A 20,604-nucleotide genomic window follows, 5' to 3' on the forward strand; every position below is an offset into this window, starting at 1 on the left:
CCCTCGCGAGCCCTCGTCGGCCCCGCCCCATGCTCAGAGGCAGCCAATCAGCTCTTGGATCCGGATCTTCCTACCGCCTTCCCGCGGAGGCCCGACCGTCTTCCCGCGGAGGCGGCGGGCCCTGCGGAGCGTAGACGCCCCGGTGAGGGTGCGCTAGAGGCGGGGGTCTCTGGGAGACGCCGCTCCTCCCCGAGGGCAACGCTCCCGGCCTCTGCCGCCTCCTGCCTTGGCTTTCTCCCGCCGCCGCGCACAGTACTTGGTGTCCCGTCCCTCCCGATGCATCTCGCCTCGAGTTTTCTAGAGGAGAATTCGGATTTTCCTGTAATTCCTGTGCGTTTCCAGTACGTCGGACAGAAGTGAACGCGTGGCTGAACTGGCTGAAAAGTAACAACCGCTTATATTGCTCTTCCCTGTGCATACCGTTTGAGCTTCACAGCAGCTCTCTGCGGTAGATATACTATGCCCATTTTGCAGCCGTAGACACTGCCCAAGTCAAGCAGCTCGTGACCAGAGACCCCTAAGTCACCATGGTTCGAGGACACTGGATTCCCAGACTGCGCCTCTAATGCAAGATTTTCCCATTTTTCACTGGAACCTGGCTAGCTTAAGCCTTAGTGTTTCAATTTTCCTTTGGCCATTTAGGAGATAAAAAACGACGCCTCATGTTGTTTTAACTTGCATTTCTTTTAAATTAGCTTGAGGTTAAGGTATTTCCATCACATGTTTATTGAACATTTACGGTTCTTCAAGGAAACGGCATTTCCCATTTTTTAAATTGAAGTGTTACAATTTTTCTTATATATTTTCCACAGGTTTTTACTTCCTAAGGATATCAACTCATTTGTTGCAAGTTGCAAATATCCCCCCCCCCGCCCCCGTTTTGTACTTAATTAATTTGTAAGTGTTGGTACAGGGTGTTAAATGAATGGGAACAAATTCTCCTTTGTGAGCTGGGACAGTTGAAACACACATATTTGGGAAAAAATATTAATTAGCATTCAGAGCGACTCACTAAATAATTCTTCATCATTGTGAACGGACTATGGCAATTTCACAAAGCGAGAGAGCAAATAACACTACCTTGTGTTTCAGCTGTTGCTCCCTAACAAACCCTTCCAATACAGTAGTTCAGGCAGGGCTTAGCAGAGATGGCTGGCCATACTTTATGTGGTGTCAGCCCACTTGGCTACAGTGGGACTGGAAGTTTCAAGATGATGTCAGTCATATTGCTGTGTTCCTGATGCTGCCTTTGGACTGCAGTTACTTGATTCTCTGGCATAAAGCCTCTCTCCATGTAGTCTCTCATCATTCGACAGTTTAGCTTAGGCTTTCCTACATGGTCTTGGTTTCCAACAGATTGAAGGAGGAAGGGAAGATGCTTGTTCTCTTAAGGCCTAGGTCTGGAACTGTCATTGTATTCTACTGTATTCTGTTGGCAGGACTAGACTCATAGGAAGGGCATTGAAATAGACTCCACCTTTTAATAGGTGGAGCAGCTTGAACGTAAGAAATTTAGGCAGTTATCACTGCATTCAGTTTACCACACCTTGCTAAATTGAGAAGCCTACTTTTAGGAATGGAATTATTGAGAGAGAGAGAAGAAATGCTCTTAACTGCAGTGATAGAAAACCTTACTAAATGTCCTTATTGTTTAAGCCTTTTTGTTATCCAGCATAGCTAGGTGTGTGGAGGTAAGGCCATCCCCAGGGTTGGTTAATTTAACGACTTGACAGTATTATCAGGGAACCAGGTCTCTTCCCTCTTTTTGCTCTGCCATCTTTAAGTGTGTTGGCTTGTTTTCCAGTCTGGCTTCCATTATGGTTGTAAAATGGCCATTTCAGGTCCCAGTTAAGGATGATATCCAGAGGCAGGGAAAGGGAACACTCTTATATTCTGCTCCTTTTTAAGATTAAGGGAAACCTTTCCCGCCAGCAGATTTTCCTGGATAGCTCATTAATTAAAATTGCCTCAGCTGTCTATGCCTAGCACTAACGAGGGGGTGAGGCCTCCAAGGTAAGCTTGGCTAATTGAGATTCATATCCCAGGGCTGAGGAGGGGCCAGCCTCTCCTGAAAGACACAGACAGTCTGGGGAAGGTGAATGAAATTAAGGTTATGTTAAAAAGACAGAAGAACGGGATAGAGGAATGATGAGTGTGCAGTTGTAGCATCTCCTTCAATAGGTCCTCTGATTATAGGTGATAGGCCTAAATTGGTCAGAAACAGAGACACGAGGGAAAAAAATTCAAATTCTTATTATTCCTTATAAAAGCTATTTAAAATAGAAATTAATGACTTAGTTACAAGAGGTATATAAGAGTTATCTGGCTTAGGTTTATAGCAAATTTCTAGGACTTGGTTTAAATTCCCAGTGGGATAGTAACTGATTACTGTTGAGAGCCTTAGCCAACAGTTTCTACTTAATGGTGTCTTAGTCCATTTTGCTATAACAGAAATATCGTAGACTCAGTGGCTTATGAACAACATAAATTTCTTTCTTACAGTTCCGAAGGTTGGCAAGTTATGATCAAGGCAGCTGTAGATGCGGTGTCTTGTGAGGACCCACTAACTCGTTCATAAACTGGTGAGTAATGCTATTGATTGGATAAAGTCCAGCTACTTGAATTATGTATCATTTAACAGTGCTGTACTTCGTGGTCTTTATCAAGTGAGATAAACTTAACTGTAAACCACTGTTTGATAATCAAGATAAAGTGGCTTCTGATGCTTGAGGAAAATGGATCATTTTCTCATTCAGTGAATAGTATTAAACATTAGCATATGTGAAACCCTGGTAAGAAGAGAGAGATTCAAATGAAATAATAGATTAGCCTCCTCCACTTCACTTACAAGTGTAACTCCTAGAGGATAAACTCCATGAGGGCCGGGGTTTTGTTTTCTCCTTGTTGTCTCCTGTATGACTAGCATATGAATACACAAGAGAGAGCACTGGTGCTGGTAAAGTAATTAAACAAGGAGGTCATTTGATGGCGGTGGCTCTAAGGCCTTGGCAGCCTACATAAGCAAACGAAAACCTAAGCCAGAGTTGATTCCTGTAAATGCCTCAAGGAAAGAAATGGAAACTTCAGAACAACTAATCACAAACAGCCAACAGGCTTTCTCAAATGAGGCCACCACCCAAGCTATGGTCAGTCAAGGATTTCCTTGCTTTGCTTCCGCGTGTGCTCTGGAAAGCCTTTCCTTGAGCTCCTACTGCTGGGCGCTCCTAGGTGTTTTCAGTTTGGTGCTGCCTGGCTTGCTTTGATGTTTGCTCAGAGAAACTCTGCAAAATTTTCCTGTACTTCAGTTGACCTTTTAACAGTGCCCAAACGAGTGATAGTAAGTAATTGAAAGATTCAAAGAAGTAGAGTATTCAGAAGGGAAAATTTTGAATAATATACTTTGTTTATTTTAACTCAGGATTTATTTTCATTAGCTGTAGCAGGATGACAGATACAGAGACAACTGCCTTTGAAAGAGTTTATCACTCACAGTTCCCCAGAGGATGGGAAGCACTGAGTGCCACACGGGGCCACATGGGTCACTCACAGAGAGAAGCAGAGAGAGAGAAAACTGGGACTAAATCTTTACTGTAGTGCTGGGAAGCAGCTGGGGGGATGTCCCCTGTTGAGTGGAAAGCAGATCACACAGTTGATGCTGTGGTTGGAGGGTTCGTGATAAATTTCCCGAGCTCCTGATGGTGGAGGTGTCTAAAAAACCTTGGGTCGTTAGCATGGTTCTGTAACTCCAAGATGCCGAGTCATGATTACGGAATATCAAGAATAATTATTACACTTACTAAGTTCTGTTAGTGTTCCCATTATATCACCAGTCTAATTGTGTTTTTTAGAGACAGATAATAGAGGTATTAACAGAAGGAAACAATGCTTATTTGTCGTACACAAGACAGTAAACAAAGGCTTTATTTACCAAGTTGTTTTTCTTTGCCTCAGTGTCAAAGCAAGCCCTTGAGGTTGCTCAAGAGGTGCATTTATCGTGCCCGGGAACAGAGTTAAAGCTACAGACAGGCTTATTATGGTTTTACTTTTTTTTTTCTCCCTTCACGGATTAACCAGAGAGAGATCTCATCCTTGCTCTTAATCCTGCCAGCCACTTCTGAAGGATCTTCCACCAGGACTGTGTTCTGCCTTAGGGGTGATTCAACAAAGAAAGATACATTCTAAGATTAGGGGGGGGAAAAAAAACTCTGCTAAAGAAGCTGAATGAAATATTTTCTAATGATTTTGTGGGTAGGAAGCAGTGTGTGGAGGGAAAGCTTTTCTTTTTCCTTTTTTAAAGCTGTAGGATTTGGGTGTTAAGACGCCTCATTTCATTATACCTATTATTTGTGGTAAGCTGGGCATGTTTCAAAATCTAATTTGGTTGCCATGAGCTTGTATTATTTGCCTAAATTCTTTTGTTGTTGTAGTAGTCATTACTAGAAGGAGATTTGGGTTTTAATTAAATTTTTTTACAGAACAGTGAACGTACTGAATACTCATTGGGTTTATGTTTGGGAGCATCTGTTGAGAAGTTTTATTTCTTTAATCTTGTTAGGCAGCATGGAGGTAAATAACTAATTTATATACTACCCAACATTACTTCTAGGCCTTCTGAATGCCAAAATGTGTTTTTATTTTTAAAACATTTTTCAGGAGGTACAACCCAGTTTGCTTATGTTTTCTGGATTTGTCTTACTTTTAAAAATTCATTATTTTATATCATGTTTTTATGATGGGGAATATACTACCACAGGTAATAACACTTTCCTTATAAATGGCTATTGATTTTGGTTATATTAAAAAGATCCAATTGAATACCTTTTGGTGGAACTTCCTTTATTTATATGTAATCTACCAGTTTGAAGTTTGTGATCATGTACACACTGACCAGAAGTGAACTCTCACTACCAGAAATGGAAATGTTACCCAAAGGGAACATTTGGGGCCAGCACTTTGGGGAGGGTGGGACAAGTGGGTCTGTTCAGAATAATGTAAAGTTTACCAGATTCAGATTCCGGAGCGAGACTGGGTTCAAATCTCTACTCTCTCAATTATTAGCTCTCTGACCTTGTGCAAGCTTATTAAATTCTCTATGCCTCTATTTCCTTTTCTGAACAATGGGGATAAAGTACCTACTTCATAAGGTTGTTGGAATACATTTAGAATAGTGCTCAGTGAATGTGTTTTGTTGGTATTTGGGGGAGAGATTGATGAGGAGTGTGGAAGCTGGAAGAGGGACTATTTCTGCAAGTCTTGATCTGCCTAATGCTAAGAATTGTTTCGTCTTTGTTAAAAATGCACCTCACTAGGCCTTCAGTTAGAACACCTAAGGAGGGTTCAAAGAATTTGTATTTTTGACATATACCCCAAGTGATTTTTATTGTCAGATTAGTTTGGGAAACTGGGATGTAGTAGACAGAGTGTAGACTTCAGACTCAGATGTGGATTCTGATCCACTCATTGAACACTTATGTCCAGATGTCCACATGGATCAGGAACTGTTTTAGTTGCTGGGCATGCAGCGGAAACTAAAACCGATGGAAATCTCTCATTTTTTGTGCCTTTGGACCTTAGAGATCTCCTGTAATTTCTACTCTAAAATGTCAACCAGGGCCTGTCTGAGTGACTTGAATGAACTATTTAAACAATAAAAGCTTTTCTTTCCCTTGTCACAAAAGCATTATGAGTTCATTAATGAAAAAAAAAAATCAGAAATTATAAGCCATAGCCGACTGAGCTCATGTTGGAGAGGGAAAATCTTAGCTGTCCAGAGGTCTGCTGTTCATATTATGTAAAAGAATTTAGAATAGAAAAAAAAAAAAAAAGTGGTGGGGTTAGTGGTTTGATGGTGGCAGAGATGTCCAAGTGGTTTTACCTTTAAATGGGAAATTGAGCCACTTGACCACAGAAAAGCAAGTATGACCAGACTTAGTTCCCTTGGGTTTTGGGTTTCTGTATTAATTGTCTGCTTGGCTAGTTGCCAAGACCAGTACGTTATTTTGACAAATCCCTTCAGAATTGTCCTTTGAAAGGGAAATTATGGCGGCTTAATTTTAGTGTTCTCTCCCTCCTGGGAGATATGATCGAAGCCAGGAATGTTTTCTTTGTTGATGGCTTCTGTAAGAGGGCATGGTCACCTGTGAAGGTACCTTTGCTGCTCTCTTGTCAGAGAATACCAAAAAGTGTCCAGTAGTGGTTTGAACTTATTATTAATTATTAGTTGTTGCATTATGGAATTATTATAATGGAATGCTTACTGACTTGAGTTTTTGCCCTCACACATCATGACTAAGTAGAAATTTTAGGGCCAATGGAAGGGACTGGGAAAAATTGGTCATTTGAAAACTCTGGTCCTACTTAATTATCATCTGAAATAACTTAAATTTGTCTTTTCTTTTTTAATGTTTTACTTCAAGCCTTTATTGTCTTTCTAGCTTCTTAATTGATCTCCTTGACTCACACCTGCCCTCTTGTCTGAGTGCATTTTTCAGATCTCTGCTGGAGTCTTAAGTGAATCTGATGATGTCACCAACCTATTTATAAGTCTTTGCTGCCTTACTGTGCCCTCCGAATATAAGGTGCACACCCTTACCACACCATTCAGCATCTTCCTCCTTCTGACCCGTAGCTATTATCCCCTGTGTCCCTGGGCACCAGAGCTGATACACCATTTCCCTCATCCTACTGTGTTCAGCATTTTGCCTTTGCCCTGACAATTTTCTTTAATAACCTTTTTGCTTTTGGAATAAGTCCTGAGCATCCTTCAAGGGTGGTTTGCTTATGTGTCGTTTTCCCTATGAAACCTTCCTTGGCTCCCTAGGAAGAGCTCTGTTGTGAGTTGTTCCTCTTGTAATCCTAGGATCTGGCTAAGCACTTGGAGCATACCTGTTAATTTCTTTTTAAAATGAAAAGTACCTTTTTAAAAAAAAAAGGTATTTTTTTTTACCATTTAGTTCTTTATGTGGTAAATTTCCTTTGTTTGATTTCTTAGCGAACCAAACTAATAGCATCATCATTGTCTTCATCACTGACATTTAACATACCTAGACTGCTTGCATACAGGTGGGGTGCAGAAAGATCTGACAGTTGGTCCTGCATGCATTGACTCAGTCAGCTGTGTAGGAGCCCTGGAGTGATGTTGAGTGAGTGTACTTCTTTCGATGTTGTGCCACCATAGAGCCCACAGTGAGACCTCGTTGAGACTGTCCTACGTCAGTCTCCAAGTTTCATTTAAAATTCAAGGTCATGACCTGACTCATACCTGACACATTTCTAGGCTTAGTAGCTATTCCCTTATATGATTTTAAACAGGTCTCAAGTCAATTTTGCAGTTAAGCAAGTCTAGTCAGTTTAGTTTTGTGTTTAAATAGCAACTGATCTCTCAGTCTCCTAGGAAACTAGGAACTCAAATAATAACCCTTTATACAGAGAGCATGTCAGGATCTCTTAAATCTTTAAATGCAAGGCAAGCAAATGCTGTTAATTAACAGTTTATGTAGGTAAGCATGATGACATGGCAGAATAAAATAAAATTAGGAAAATACACAAGTGAACAGAGTCTGCTAATGACTGAATCTAACCAAACAAAATAAACTTAAGAAATTGTTTATCTTTTTTAATCTAACTTGCCCACAAAAGTCAGTCAAACAGAAGTACCTGTTTACCGAATTCGGGTTTGGCTGCTCACCACTCAAAAGCCAATAATTTGAGAGGCAAGGATCAGTAGAAAGGAAAGGTGCTTCAGTCAGAGGAGCCGGCCATTTGGGGAAATGGTAGACTGATGTCTGGAGACCATCTCTGAAGACTCTGCTCAGCCGTGACAGTTTTTAAAGGGAAAAGTTGGGGGAAGAATCTGAGTGAATCATGGAGGCCGGAGGCGGTTCCGCATCCTTCTCCTTTGTGTGCAGACTGACTCACTCTCTCTTCAGATGTTATCTTGCCCCGTGATCTGCCTGCAGGATAGCTAAGGGGGCTGTTGGGGTTGGAGAGCTAGTCATTCTTTAACTGCTTAATTCTTCATTCTTCTTTTCATCAAGGAAAAAGAACCTACAGGTTAGACAAGGCATGGTGTACGTTCAGGAGAGTGTACGTCAGGAGTTAGTTTCAATTGCTTAGTGATCTCATTCCTATAATTAGGTGCTTATAAGGTTTTTGGGGGACAGAAATGGGCAAATGGAAAAGGGGCAGAAGAGCTACTTTGATACCTAGGCCATGGGATAAATTCTTCTATTTTTACTGAATTGTATACTTTATTCAAAGAATGAGTAAACTAATCAGCCTTAAAATCATCACTGGTTTTTGTAGTTATTTGATCGTATTATTATTATTATTGTTAGTATCTATGTTAATAATATAGTTATATATAAAGGGTTAGTATTATAGATAGTAAAAACATATCACATATTAATCATGTTTATGAGACTGAAAGGTCATTGAAGGTGCATATGAGAGATGTTCCAGAATACTCAAGGAGTTTTCAATTTCTTATATTCCCGAGCTCCTCTATTCCTTTTCCTCTCTCCTCTCTGGCTTAGCCGAGACCTTGCTGTGTGGTGTTGTATTACGCCTGTTGTGAATTAACCAGCAGGTGGTAATGAGCAACAGTGGTGACACTGGATCTAGCTGTAAAATGATTGAAACGTATAACGACCTCTACTGCTTTGGAAATGCAGTTTGGTTGGAGCCAATAGATTAGCTAAATTTTTTTTGAATATATATATTTTTACTGAAGTATAGTCAGTTTGCAATGTTGTGTCAATTTCTGGTGTACAGCATAATGCTTCAGTCATACATGAACATATATTCGTTTTCATATTCTTTTTCATGTAAGTTACTACAAGATATTAAATGTAGTTCCCTGTGCTATACGGTATGAACTTGTTTATCTATTTTGTATCCCACAGTCCTTACAGTCCCGCAGTCTGCAGTTCTTTGGCGGTTCTAAATACTCAGGAGAAACACAGGATGCTTGAGACATTTTCCTGGAGCATGCTGCCACCTCTTGTCCAGATCAAGCAGGGCGGCTTTTGTAGGATCCCAGGGGAGCCTGCAGCATAATTCCTTGTTCCCACTAACACTGAACACTTTTTGAACATAGTAATTTGAATTTTCAACATCTAAAGGATTCATCAAATATTTAAATAATAAAGAAAAGGCACAGGCAACTAAGTTCAGTATCATGTAGTAACCTATAATGAAAAAGAATATAAAAAGGAGTATATGCATGTCCACGTATGACTGAAACATTATGCCGTACACCAGAAATTGACAGAACATTGTAAACTGACTATACTTCAATAAAAAAAAGGAAAATAATATAACAGCCAAAGGAACCGAATAATCTGAAATATTTTCCACAAAGTTATATGAAAACAAAGATGCTAGAAAGGAGTGAACTCTGTTACTCCTACTTTGGAGCTGTATAAACAGGAAGAATATTAGCCTTGAAGAATTTTATAGTGAAACGCTTCAGGTTCAGTTTCTTTTATGCTTATTCAGTCTTGTAAACTTGTCATCTCTTTTTAAAGTTGGTGGCATACGTAAAAACTAAATAGCTTTGGCCTAGATGAAAAAGTTGGATATTTAAAATCATTAATATAGTAAATATGTGCTGTATCACCTAAATTTTTTTATATTTAATTAAATCAACAATGTTTATTAATCACCATTGAGCCAAGCACTCTGCCAGTTTCTGTGACTCCTGCAGTCAATAGAAGCCTTCTGGAAACCTGTGTGGAGGGTGCCATGGAGACATCACCGAATTCTAGAACCGTGTAAGGTGCAGTATTCATAGAGTGCTTTGGGAGCATGGCGGAGGAACTCCAAACCCCAACTTGGATTACGGAAAATAAAAGGCAAAGTAGATTAATGAAAATATTCTTTTATAGGCTTGCTAGTTTGTAGCTGACAAATACAGACTTAAATTTATGTCTCCCATAATGACAACTTAAACTCCAGTTTTATATTGTTGGGTTTCTGTTCAAAGTATGTATTACTCATTGTAAATTTTCCTTCTTTTTCTTCTCTCAAGGAAAAATACTTAAATTGGAAAATTTGTGTACTGTTTATGTAGTTAAGATATACATCATTTAATAACTAAGGTTTAGACAGAAACGGCTAGAGGCTATAAAAGTATATATATTTATAATCTCTCTAGACTTACTATTCACTGCCTTAGGAATGATCACTTTTCCTTTTTTAGTGATCACTTACCAATGCTGTAATCATGCTGCCCCCTCCTCCAATGTTATAATCTAGGCTAATGTTCTGTAAAGAACCACTTCTTCAACTTTAAATCAATTTTTAGCTCTGTAGGTCTGTGAGCTTTGAGGATATAATTCCCTTCAGCTTTTAATTTTAAATTTGTTTAAAAATTGGAAGGACAAGCTGCCAGTCCGGAATGAATGCATGACTAAAATAAATAAGTAAATGAACAAGCAAACAAATGAATAAACAAACACACGCACAGAGTGCACATGTGCACAGACAGTGAGCTGTTGGAATATTACTCTCAGACTTTAGGCTGCTGCTGTAATAAACTATAGATCTTTGGTACTTTCTTATTTGGCATCTTCCTTCTGCAAAGGGCCCTGTCAGTGGCCCACCTTCACTGTTGTCTTTTAAATAAATATTTTATATCTCTTTAAAATAGCGTGGCACTTCTAGACCTCAGAATTTCATAAGGTTCAGTTGTTAATGCCTTTAAAATTTGCTAAAATATTCTTTATTATTGTTCCAACTTTAAATTTAAACTAATTTCTTAGACTGTTGAATAAGAAGTCATCTTTCAGCATTTTGATCCAGGGGCTCTTGGTAGCATCTTAAGACTCCTAGTCTCTGATTAGGTCTTTAATAGAATATTTTCAGTCTATAAAAATTAGTTGGGATACCTTTTAATGGAAGTTAAAATGAATAAAATGATCTTTTCCTAACCTGCTAATTGTTGTTTATAATCCGATGTTCTGAACAGATAAGTTTTTGAATGATTTAAAAAAATAGCAAAAAGTATAAAATGAAAAAGTTTTCTTATCTACTCAGTTCCCACCTACCTGCCTACTCTCTGGATAGCCAGTATAAGTGGTTTGTATATATCGTTATAGAATTTCTTTATTCATATAAGAGCAAATCAAATATCTTTTCTTATTTTGCCCCTTTTACTCAAAGGGAAGCATACTATATATTGTTTTCATTTTACTTTAAAAAAAACTAATAATAGTTTTAATAATAGAAATCTTTCTGTATTAACTAAAGCGCCTTTTCATTTTCACTACAGCATAATATTCTATCTTGTAAAATTTATTAAACCATAACTTAATCAGTTTCCTACTGATGAACATTTAGGTTGTTGCCAATTTTTTTTGCTGTTATAAACAGTGCTACAGGAATAACCAGATATATTTTTAAATAGGATAATTGATCTTACTTTTTTCTGTGAATATTTTTCCCTCATTTACTTTTTACTTTTTTCTTTTAGTCTTTCTTAAAGGCAGGTCTGCTGACAACAGATTCTTTTACTTTTCTGTCATCTGAGATTTTCTGATTTCCCCTTCATTCTTGAAGGATATTTTCACTGGATATGGAGTTCTTTTCTTTGCATACTTGAAAAATATTCCAAGTCTTCTTATGTGTGTTTTATGTATAAAGTCTCCGGATTTTAGCTGTACTTAGCAAAAAGAAAAGGGAAAAGTACATTTATGCCATCTTGTCCTGGAATCAGAAACGCATGGGACAGTTTTTAATATTTATATTATTTGTGTTCAAATTTGGAAAATGAAGACTCTAGGAGTCACCCAATGTATAGTTGATTTTTTCAAGTTTCTAGAATTATCATTAGTGGTACTAAAATTGTATATCCTAAAGTCACCAGAAAATGGTGTCAAGAACAAAGCTTAAGATGTTGGATGTACAATCTAGATGCATTTCTAGGAAGTGTAAACTTAATTTATTTACCAAAAGAAAAAGATGTCAGGGTGCAGATCAAAGTGCCAGCTGAATGTGTCCAGTGTTGGTCATTCATTCTCTTTTGGACTGATTACTTTCTGCGAGCTTAATGAAATAGCTCTTTGTGAAAGGAAAGGACTCTTTTCCAAAAGTACACGTGCAAGATTTTAGTGAGACACACACTCATTAGTGTTGATCGGACTTATGTAACTCATATTACCCAGGGTATTTACTCGCTTTGTTAGTGTCTAATCTAGTGCCAGACTCCCAAAAGGCCCTGAATTTGGCAAGGCTGCAGTAAGATGAAATGCATAACTGTTTCTTAAAAAAAAAAAATGCAGTCCAAGCCGTTCTCTGTAAGTTTTAAGCTTAGATTTAATCGAGTCCAGCCAAAATTATCCCACCCAGGAGCTATTATCACATTCTTCCTTTTGAAATAGCTAAAACCATGGAATTGTTGGCAGTCACGTCCAATCCTTTAGAAACGAAAAATTCTTGGAGCCTCCCAATTCCTAACTCCAACTTCCTTTCTGTGTTTAACATGTTTGTGAAGTTATTTAGGGAAAAAAAGATGTAAGTTTTAATTTGTCAATCTTCGATTTAATGCAAGATTATCTTTCTGCTAATGAAATACTGAATTTGGGAGAAATAGTGATTGGAAAACCCTTGCTTATAATGGATGAATACGGATCTGTCTGTCTATCTATCTTTTTGTAGTTAGAAAAAGAAAAGAAAACAAAAACAAAACCCAAGAGATAATGGCAGTAACTTCAGACTGACATTAAAAACTGCCAGTTTTTATTTTTAAAAATATTTTTTGAGCTGAAAAACTCAAAGCTGGAATGGACTGAGCTATAATCCCCCATCCAAATCTGTTTCTTTACCCCCCTTTTTTTTTAAATGGATGTTTACATGAAAAGGAAAATACTTAAAGATGTATATGTTCTACTTATACCATGTCAGAAATATCTATGGTTTTGGTTGGGATCTCGTTCTGTTTATACTTGCAACTTAAAACAGATGCTTTTTACTGGGTTGGACAGCTCATATCAGGGAAGGCCTGTTAGAGCTGATCGTGAGTTGTATGGGATGTACTCATTCTAAACAAAATTGAGAAATACACGAAAGCATGCTTTTGGCTCCTTCTTAAATCGGTACCCTGTTTCTCTTTCCTGGGTTCACCCATTTCTACCTTCGTTTCCTGTCCTGAGGCCTGATTCTGCTTTCACATGATTGTCGACAAATTTTTGCTAACATTGGCTTAAGGTATATATACAAAATGATTTAAGTAAGATATAGTTCCTCCAATCATTTCTGCTTTTAAAATAGGATCTTTAGAAGGTAAAAAGGTGTTTTCTTCTTCCGGTCTGCCTGCCTGAGGCTGAAAGGAAAGAGTGAGTTAGCACGCTGTGATGGAGTGTGGACCCCCCTGTCTGTGCTTGTTTGATAGACACATTAAACTTTTTCTGAATTATGGAAGCATGTCTAGGAGGACAAGCACTCTAAACCTGAACAGATCACTGGAGTCCAGCCATCCAGGGCTCTCAAGGGAAGAGCTTAAGCTAAAGACTTTCCCTAGTTGGACCATCAATCCAAATCAAACAGTAAATTGCAAGCGGCCATCTGCTCGCTTAATCATGTGCTGCTTTTTTTATTTTGGGCTGGTTATCATCATCTGGTCTGTCTCCTTTTACTAATTAGCCTAAGCTTGATCTTTAGGTGAACCACAGGTTCATTTTACCCTGAATGGAATATAGGTTTATTTATTCTTCCATTTGGCTAAACCATTTGAGGGAAGATAAAAAAAATTTTGTTGTTATTCTGAAGTTTACAAGGATTGGTTATTTAGAATCTGGGTTGATAGTTTCCTTTGCTGAGTACATTTGAATACTCCCAAATGAATTGTTTTATTTTATTCCTTTTCTCAGCTTCACAGTGAAAATGGTAATGTTTACATATACCATTTTTTTTAATAGCTAGACAGTATTCTTGTTTGTTTATTAAGTAATACATATATATTACAAAGGATCCAGTTCTATCATATAAAGGCAAAGTTTAGATAACTGTAGCTAACAGTTTACTCTGCATCCTTTTGCTGTGTTTATATAAATATGAGTGTGGGATGAACTAGATATTTAAATGTAGCAAATGAAGCTATAGGAGAATATTTTTATAATGTGGTGAGGTGGGATGTGGGAGTGAGGGAGAGGAACTTCTTAGGTAAACTGGAAAACCTGGAAGCTTAAAGTTAGATTTGAACTACATTAAAAGTTGAACTTTCTGAATGGTAACTAGTTGGGGAAGTTGTTTGCAAGTCCCAAGCAGTTGAATGTTTATTTCAATAAACATGATGTTTTCAAGGTCCATGTTGTAGCATATATCATGCCCCTTAGGCAAGGAACTCCAAGGTCACAGGGCCCTAGAGCGTGTTTAGAATGGGGATGCCTTTGTGTGAAGAGGAGTTCAGTGAGAGGAGGACCAGAGAGGGGACTTAGGGCAAGATATGGTGCGTGAGGAAGCGCGTTGCATTATTTATTGAAGCAGGTATGCCTAACAATAGAGCGAAGGTTGAATAGATCCCCTTAATAGGAAGCCACAGACCACTGAAAACGTTAATCTTGGAGGCTACATAGCAACATGGGAAGTGTTTACTGTGTGTAATATCCAATGTGAAATATGCAGGCTGTAAAATTGTATGGTTGCTGTGACTATCACTACGTAAAACATCAGCTAAGGAAGATCCACTTCTAGGAATTTATCCCACCAATACACTTGCATATCCGCATAAAGAAGTGAGTACCAGAATGCTGCTTGTGGCATTGTTCATAATATCAAAAAATTGCAAGCAAGTGACTTGGTATTTTATAGGGAACGGGTAAGTAAATTATGCTGCATCCACATACTGAAATAACGTGCGGCTGTTGAAAGAATGAGACAGCTTTAAATACCAATAAGAAAGCATCTCCAAGAAACATTTCAGGTGAAAAAAAAGCAAGGTGTATGTAATATAACCCTATTGGTATAAAATAAAGGATTTTGTATACATGAAAAAAAAAACAAGACTAGATGGGATAATACAAATGATAATAGTTTTAAGGTGGCAGGGACGTGGGTGATGATTTTTCTTTATTTTCCAAACAGTCGTTAATGCTTTTGTAACTTAAAAAGGAATATTAAGGAAAAATGAATGCCTAAGCAGCCATGAGAGGGAGGTTTCATAAGCTCTAATCACCTCTTTTTAGGCTGCTGAATTGTGGCACTACGTAGATTTCAGCACACTTTTTCCTGTATCACAAGTCTTCATTTTCCTTGATATGTTCAGAGGCAGAGTGCTGTGATTTGGCTTCTAGTAATATAGTCATTTACATTGAGCTTGTCCGTGCATTATAAAATGATGAAAAATATGGTTTCTGAACCTCATTACTGGGTTGCATGATATAGCTACACTCGAGAGAAGATGGAATTCTAGAGAAATCTCTGGCTTTGGCTAAGATTTCCTAAATGGTTCATTCCTGCTAATGATTGCTGGCACAGTCTCATACATAAAATAAGGCGTCTGGCTGCTGTTTTGGCTTTTCTGAGCCTTATTGCATTACTTACCTTTAGATACTGTATTATTTTACCAAAAAAAAATTGCATCATTTTACCTTTAGTTATTCTACTTCCTTTTGTATCTATACTCCTGACACTTGATAACAATTTGGTTCTAATAGAAAAATGAAAAATTAAGGCACGTAACTTCTACAACAAAAGGATCTGGTATTGTTTTGAAAAGCCTGGGGTGTTGAGGTGATAAAATCAATTAAATCTACTGAGTTTCTTCATTCTCTGTGTTCTGTGAGACCTAGCAAACGCATAAATATCATCAGCCTGCTTGGCTATACAGGTGACATTTCCAGGACTGAGCTGGTACCTGTTTCTTCCCAGGAGCACCTGTAGAAGTGCCTGGCTTACGAGTCCATGTTAGGTTTTCAGTTGATGCTGAGTTCCCTACCCTAGTTCTTGCATTCCAGTATTTTAATTTTTTTCCAAATTCTTGCTAATCATTGCCCAGATAAATTACTTCTTTTTTTTTTTTTTGCACAGATGAAAAGGAAATGATCCTAGATTGATTAAATTTTATTCCAGACACAGGCAAATTGTTTATGATTATAGCTTCCTTAATTGGCACATAAACTAACTTTTAACTGTGGCTTATCTCCTAAGAGATATGATTCATTAAAATTGGAGAAATTCTCTTGATTTATGCATACCGTTTTCATATGCCCTTTGCGGTGCTTTGTTCAAATTAGTTAAGTAGTCTAATTGCCAAGCTATGCCTACAACTGGTATTCTAATTATTTGGGGATGGCAGTTCATTCATATGAATTCACATAATAAACTGGGAAAAGGGTGTTATATTTTTTAATTGAATTGTTGTCTCAGATTAGAAGTCTGTTGCATTTTTTTTTACCTTCTATTTTTTGAATTAGAAATCTCTCTATTCAAGAGATAGCACATTATGTATATTCTGTAAACTTTGCCATTTTTTCCTCTAGGAAGTTATCAGATTGATAATGGAGAGAGTAAGACATTTTATAAACAGAGTTCCTGACTGGTTTGAAAATTATGTGTTTTTCCTTGTAAAATTTGGCAGGCAGCTGAGTATGATTAAAAAAAACAACATGGATTTGAAGTTAGGCCAAGGTTGGAATGCTAATGTACTAATTACTAGTTACTTTCACACAAGTTACTAGATGTGTACATTGGCAAATTAAGCTTCCTAACACACAATTGCTTCAAATATAAAGTAGGCATATAATCTCTGTCATGCTGGGAAAGGATGAGACATAATGGGAGAATGCATAAAGCTCTGGCATCTGTGATTTTCAGTTTGGCCTTCAATTCAATAAATATTCATTGAGTACCTACCACATTTTCAGTACCTCTTACAAATAAATCTTCTTGATGACTTAATAAAAGGATATATTATAGAATATCGTGCTTTAGTAAAAGAATAATATTTTATCATCTGAAAACCTCTTATTCTGTATTTCAGAATATTTATTATATAATAATGATGATTAATATTTGTTAGTGTAACGCTGAGCCCAGAAGATCCTCCCAGATGATTAAAAATAGGGGAAGGCATATGATTTTCTCTTTATGCATTTTTATTATGCTCTAATCCTTAAAAATCAGTGATCTAATTGATTGGGTTTCCTTTTGGGTACAGGCAAAAAGTCTGTGGTTTAATCCTACATATCACTTTTAACAATGATAAATATAAATATGAAAACTGTCTGTTGACTATAATATAATTTTCTGTGATCATATTGGGTAACCAGTCCATTGAAAATTACTAAGGATGCTGTAATAATACTACCCATTATCCAGTGCTTACTGTGTGCCAAACTCTTGTGTGTTTCGCATCTAATCTCAGCATCTGATCTCAACATTAATTTGAGCCATGCAGGATGTGTAGTATTATCGCAGTTTCACAGGTTAAGAAAGTTGGAGAGGTCAAATAAATCGTTCAAGGTCACACAGAGAGTGAGTGGCAGAACCCGGACTTGAGCCTCTGTCTGTCTCAGCCACCTTACTCCAAAGCTTGGGCTCTTAACGTCCATGGAATTCTGTACTGCCTTTTATAACCAGCCTCTCCTAAGTCTTTTTCTTATGTCCTGTGGTCAAACCCTTTCTCTCCAAATGATTCTATGCTAGGAAAATGAATTGTGCCTTATTATTATGTGTTCTGATAAACAAGTCAAGACTATTTCAGCAGGAGGGAAAAATGTACTGGCAAGTAGCAAAATAAGACCACGTCTCTGCGGCTGATGGGGTAGGAAGGTCACATCTTTAACATCATTGTTGAAGGCGTGGGGATTTAACAGTGTGGAAAGTCCATCGTGAGTCATTTCCTTATGTCGTGGCCGGAATGTAGTAATGGAAATGGTGTATTTCACTTCACTAGAAAGTGAAATCAAAGAATGGGAGGGTTTGCTAGTAATATCTGCAGAGAGATGAGCTGGCAACATTTTTTAGCCTAAGATTGAAGAAGATTCTAATCTGTCAGTGGAGACAACTTTAAAGTTGGCAGCCATCTAGACTGTTGTCTGTGTGGGATGTGTTTTTTTCCTGGGCAAAAGGTCCACAGCATTGTCATTTTCTATGGGATTCATAACCAAAATACTGTTAAGAATTAGCTCATCTAAAGTTAGCATTATAAAAGTGATTTAAAAAAAGACATAGTTTAAAAATATAGTTGAAGGTAATTTCTGAGAATGTAATTATGTGTGATTTTATATTAATCACTCCAGATAAAGAGAAATTTATAGGCAGTGTTGCCTAATGGTTAAGAACAGTAAGTTCTGGAAATCAGTGAGTGGGTCTGAATCATTATCACTGTTCTACTCATTTCTAGTTTAACTTATTATTTTTTTTTTTTTTGGTGGGGAGGTAATTAAGTTTATTTACATATTTAATTTTGGAGGAGGTACTGGGTATTGAACCCAGGACCTCGTGCATGCTAAGCATGCACTCTACCACTGAGCTATCCCCTCCCCCGTAGTTTGACTTCTGAGGCTCAACTTGCTCGTCTGTCAAATGGGAATAGTAATATATACTTCAGCGGGTTGTTATGGGGATCACATGAGGGAATCTGAATTCTCTGTGCAACGAAAAATGTAAATTGTTTAAATAGAGCAAACAGTATGATATGGGTTCATATGTATTCAGTAAATGAGTATATTCAGAGCCCCATAGCCTTTATTTTATTTTATTTTATTTTTTGCACCATAGTCTTTATTTTAAAACTTAAAACAGCTAAGTGAATCTAGCCATCATCCGGGACACAGAAAACATAACAAAAAGAGTAAATTAGTTTAAGTCAAGGAACGTGAGTTTTCAGCAAAATTGAGGCAGGAAATGTGAGAGGAGGCAGCTAGTTGTCATGCTTGGAGCGGTCTCGAGGTTAGCAGGGGAGGCCTGCTGGAGGAGTGAGGCATTAGGCGTGATCTGATCGAGCAGTTGCCAGAAGTGTGCGATGCTGCTTTGAAGTCACCTCAGATGCAAGAGTGGGTCACACCCGATACGTCCCATGTTCAGATGCTTCAATGTTTAATTATGTAAATGACTTCTCAAGGGGAGAGTCCAGCTGCTTGCAAAGTCATGCCTCATTGACTACAATCGTGAACACACAAGAGTCCTCGTGTTGAAAAATACATTAGGTTATAATGGGGGGTGGGAGATGGAAAAGAAGGTCTTAATGCTAAAAATGCCCCAGAGGTCCCTTCGCTCTTACAGCAGTTACAAGATAGGCAGCCACAATCCCTTGGCCTCAGGTAGGAAGGTCGGAGAGAGACGCCTTCACGCGGCAGCCTTCCTCAGCCTGCTTTAAGAAAAAGGTGTTAGTGTAGAAGAAAAGTGCTTTCAAAATAAAGTTTAAAATTTCCAAACAGAAATTGAAACGAGAGAAAATATTTTTAATGATAGCAGTCTTCAAAACTTGAAGACAGGAGCTAACGTTTTAAATTAGCTGTGTCCTTCACGTAATCGTTTGTATTAGATTTCCCGGCATGGAGCTCAGTACGTGGCAGGCTTCACCTATTTTTTTTATCCTCTGTCCCTTCACATCTTTCCTGTTCAGTGAAAACTTCAGAGCTTGTTAGGGACCCAGGTTACAGTACCACAGTGGTGTTTTCTCATGAATCACCAAACACATTTATGTGAAAAAATATCTTTTTTTTTAAACTTATAAATATATCCTGTGTAGGATTTTGTGTGCCCCTTCAGAGGTAAACATTCTCTGTTCTCTCAGGATAGGAAAGCGGAAGAGTTTTAACAAATAGAAACAGGGGATTTTCTTTTCTCTGCAGTAAAGGCCATAGAAAAGCATATGGACTTGCCCTTGGCTTTTATGCATGGGACGGGGAAACACGCACTTCCCTCTCCCAGAGGCTGCTTCACAGAAAACCTCTTTTCTCATTCTACTTACGTTCTGAATTTTTGCACAAAGCAATTAATGTTTGCTGATTTGACTGAATGTATAATCTCAATCTTAAAGCATTTCAAGTTCTTTTTGGCAACCACAAGGAGTTTCCACATTCCAAAAGGGAATGTTCAGTTTACTTTCTTCTTTAATGATGTGGTTTTAACCCTATCAAAAGAGGTTAAGACGTGATTGAAAGGAAAATCTAGATAATATGATGGGATGGTGAGGGAGAATCAAATCATGAGGAATGTTCAGCAAGCAGCAAGTTAAAATTGAACTCCCATCCTTGGTATTATCAGAACACCAATAGCCAGGATCTGTTTACTTTATTCAGAATTAAAGAGATAAATTCCAAACCTCATGATAGTATCCTGTTACTTACAGTGACAAACATCATCGCTTTTCATCCAGATGACTCATAATTTTGTGTTATAAGAGAACTTTGGGCTAATTTTTTTATTTCTATAGTCCTTAATTTTACATGAAATATGATAATTTTTTAGTGTCTTCTCTTGTTTTTTAAACAGCATATTTTGGTAGGACAGTATTGTCCCAAATTATTCCTTGGGGGACACAGTAACTCCGAGGCTTATAGCAAATTGGGAAAAGATGCTGGATAAAGATCTAGAATCTGAGAGCCTCCAAATGCCAGGGTAGATTCGGGACCAACCCTCAGCATCTTCCCGTGTTAC

General features: G+C 37.8%; 1 long non-coding RNA gene across 1 annotated transcript in view; it reads left to right on the forward strand.

The window, feature by feature from the left end:
• Positions 1-94: 94 nt before the first annotated feature.
• LOC105086778 (uncharacterized) overlaps positions 95-20,604 on the forward strand; it is a 57,952-nt gene continuing 37,442 nt past the window's right edge. Inside the window, exons 1-2 of the long non-coding RNA XR_836955.3 lie at positions 95-384; positions 2,503-2,582. This is a non-coding gene — a long non-coding RNA (uncharacterized LOC105086778). The remainder of the gene's footprint in view (positions 385-2,502; positions 2,583-20,604) is intronic.

The sequence above is a fragment of the Camelus dromedarius genome, chromosome 32 (assembly GCF_036321535.1).
Source record: "Camelus dromedarius isolate mCamDro1 chromosome 32, mCamDro1.pat, whole genome shotgun sequence".
In the NCBI taxonomy this organism is placed as follows: Eukaryota; Metazoa; Chordata; class Mammalia; order Artiodactyla; family Camelidae; genus Camelus; species Camelus dromedarius.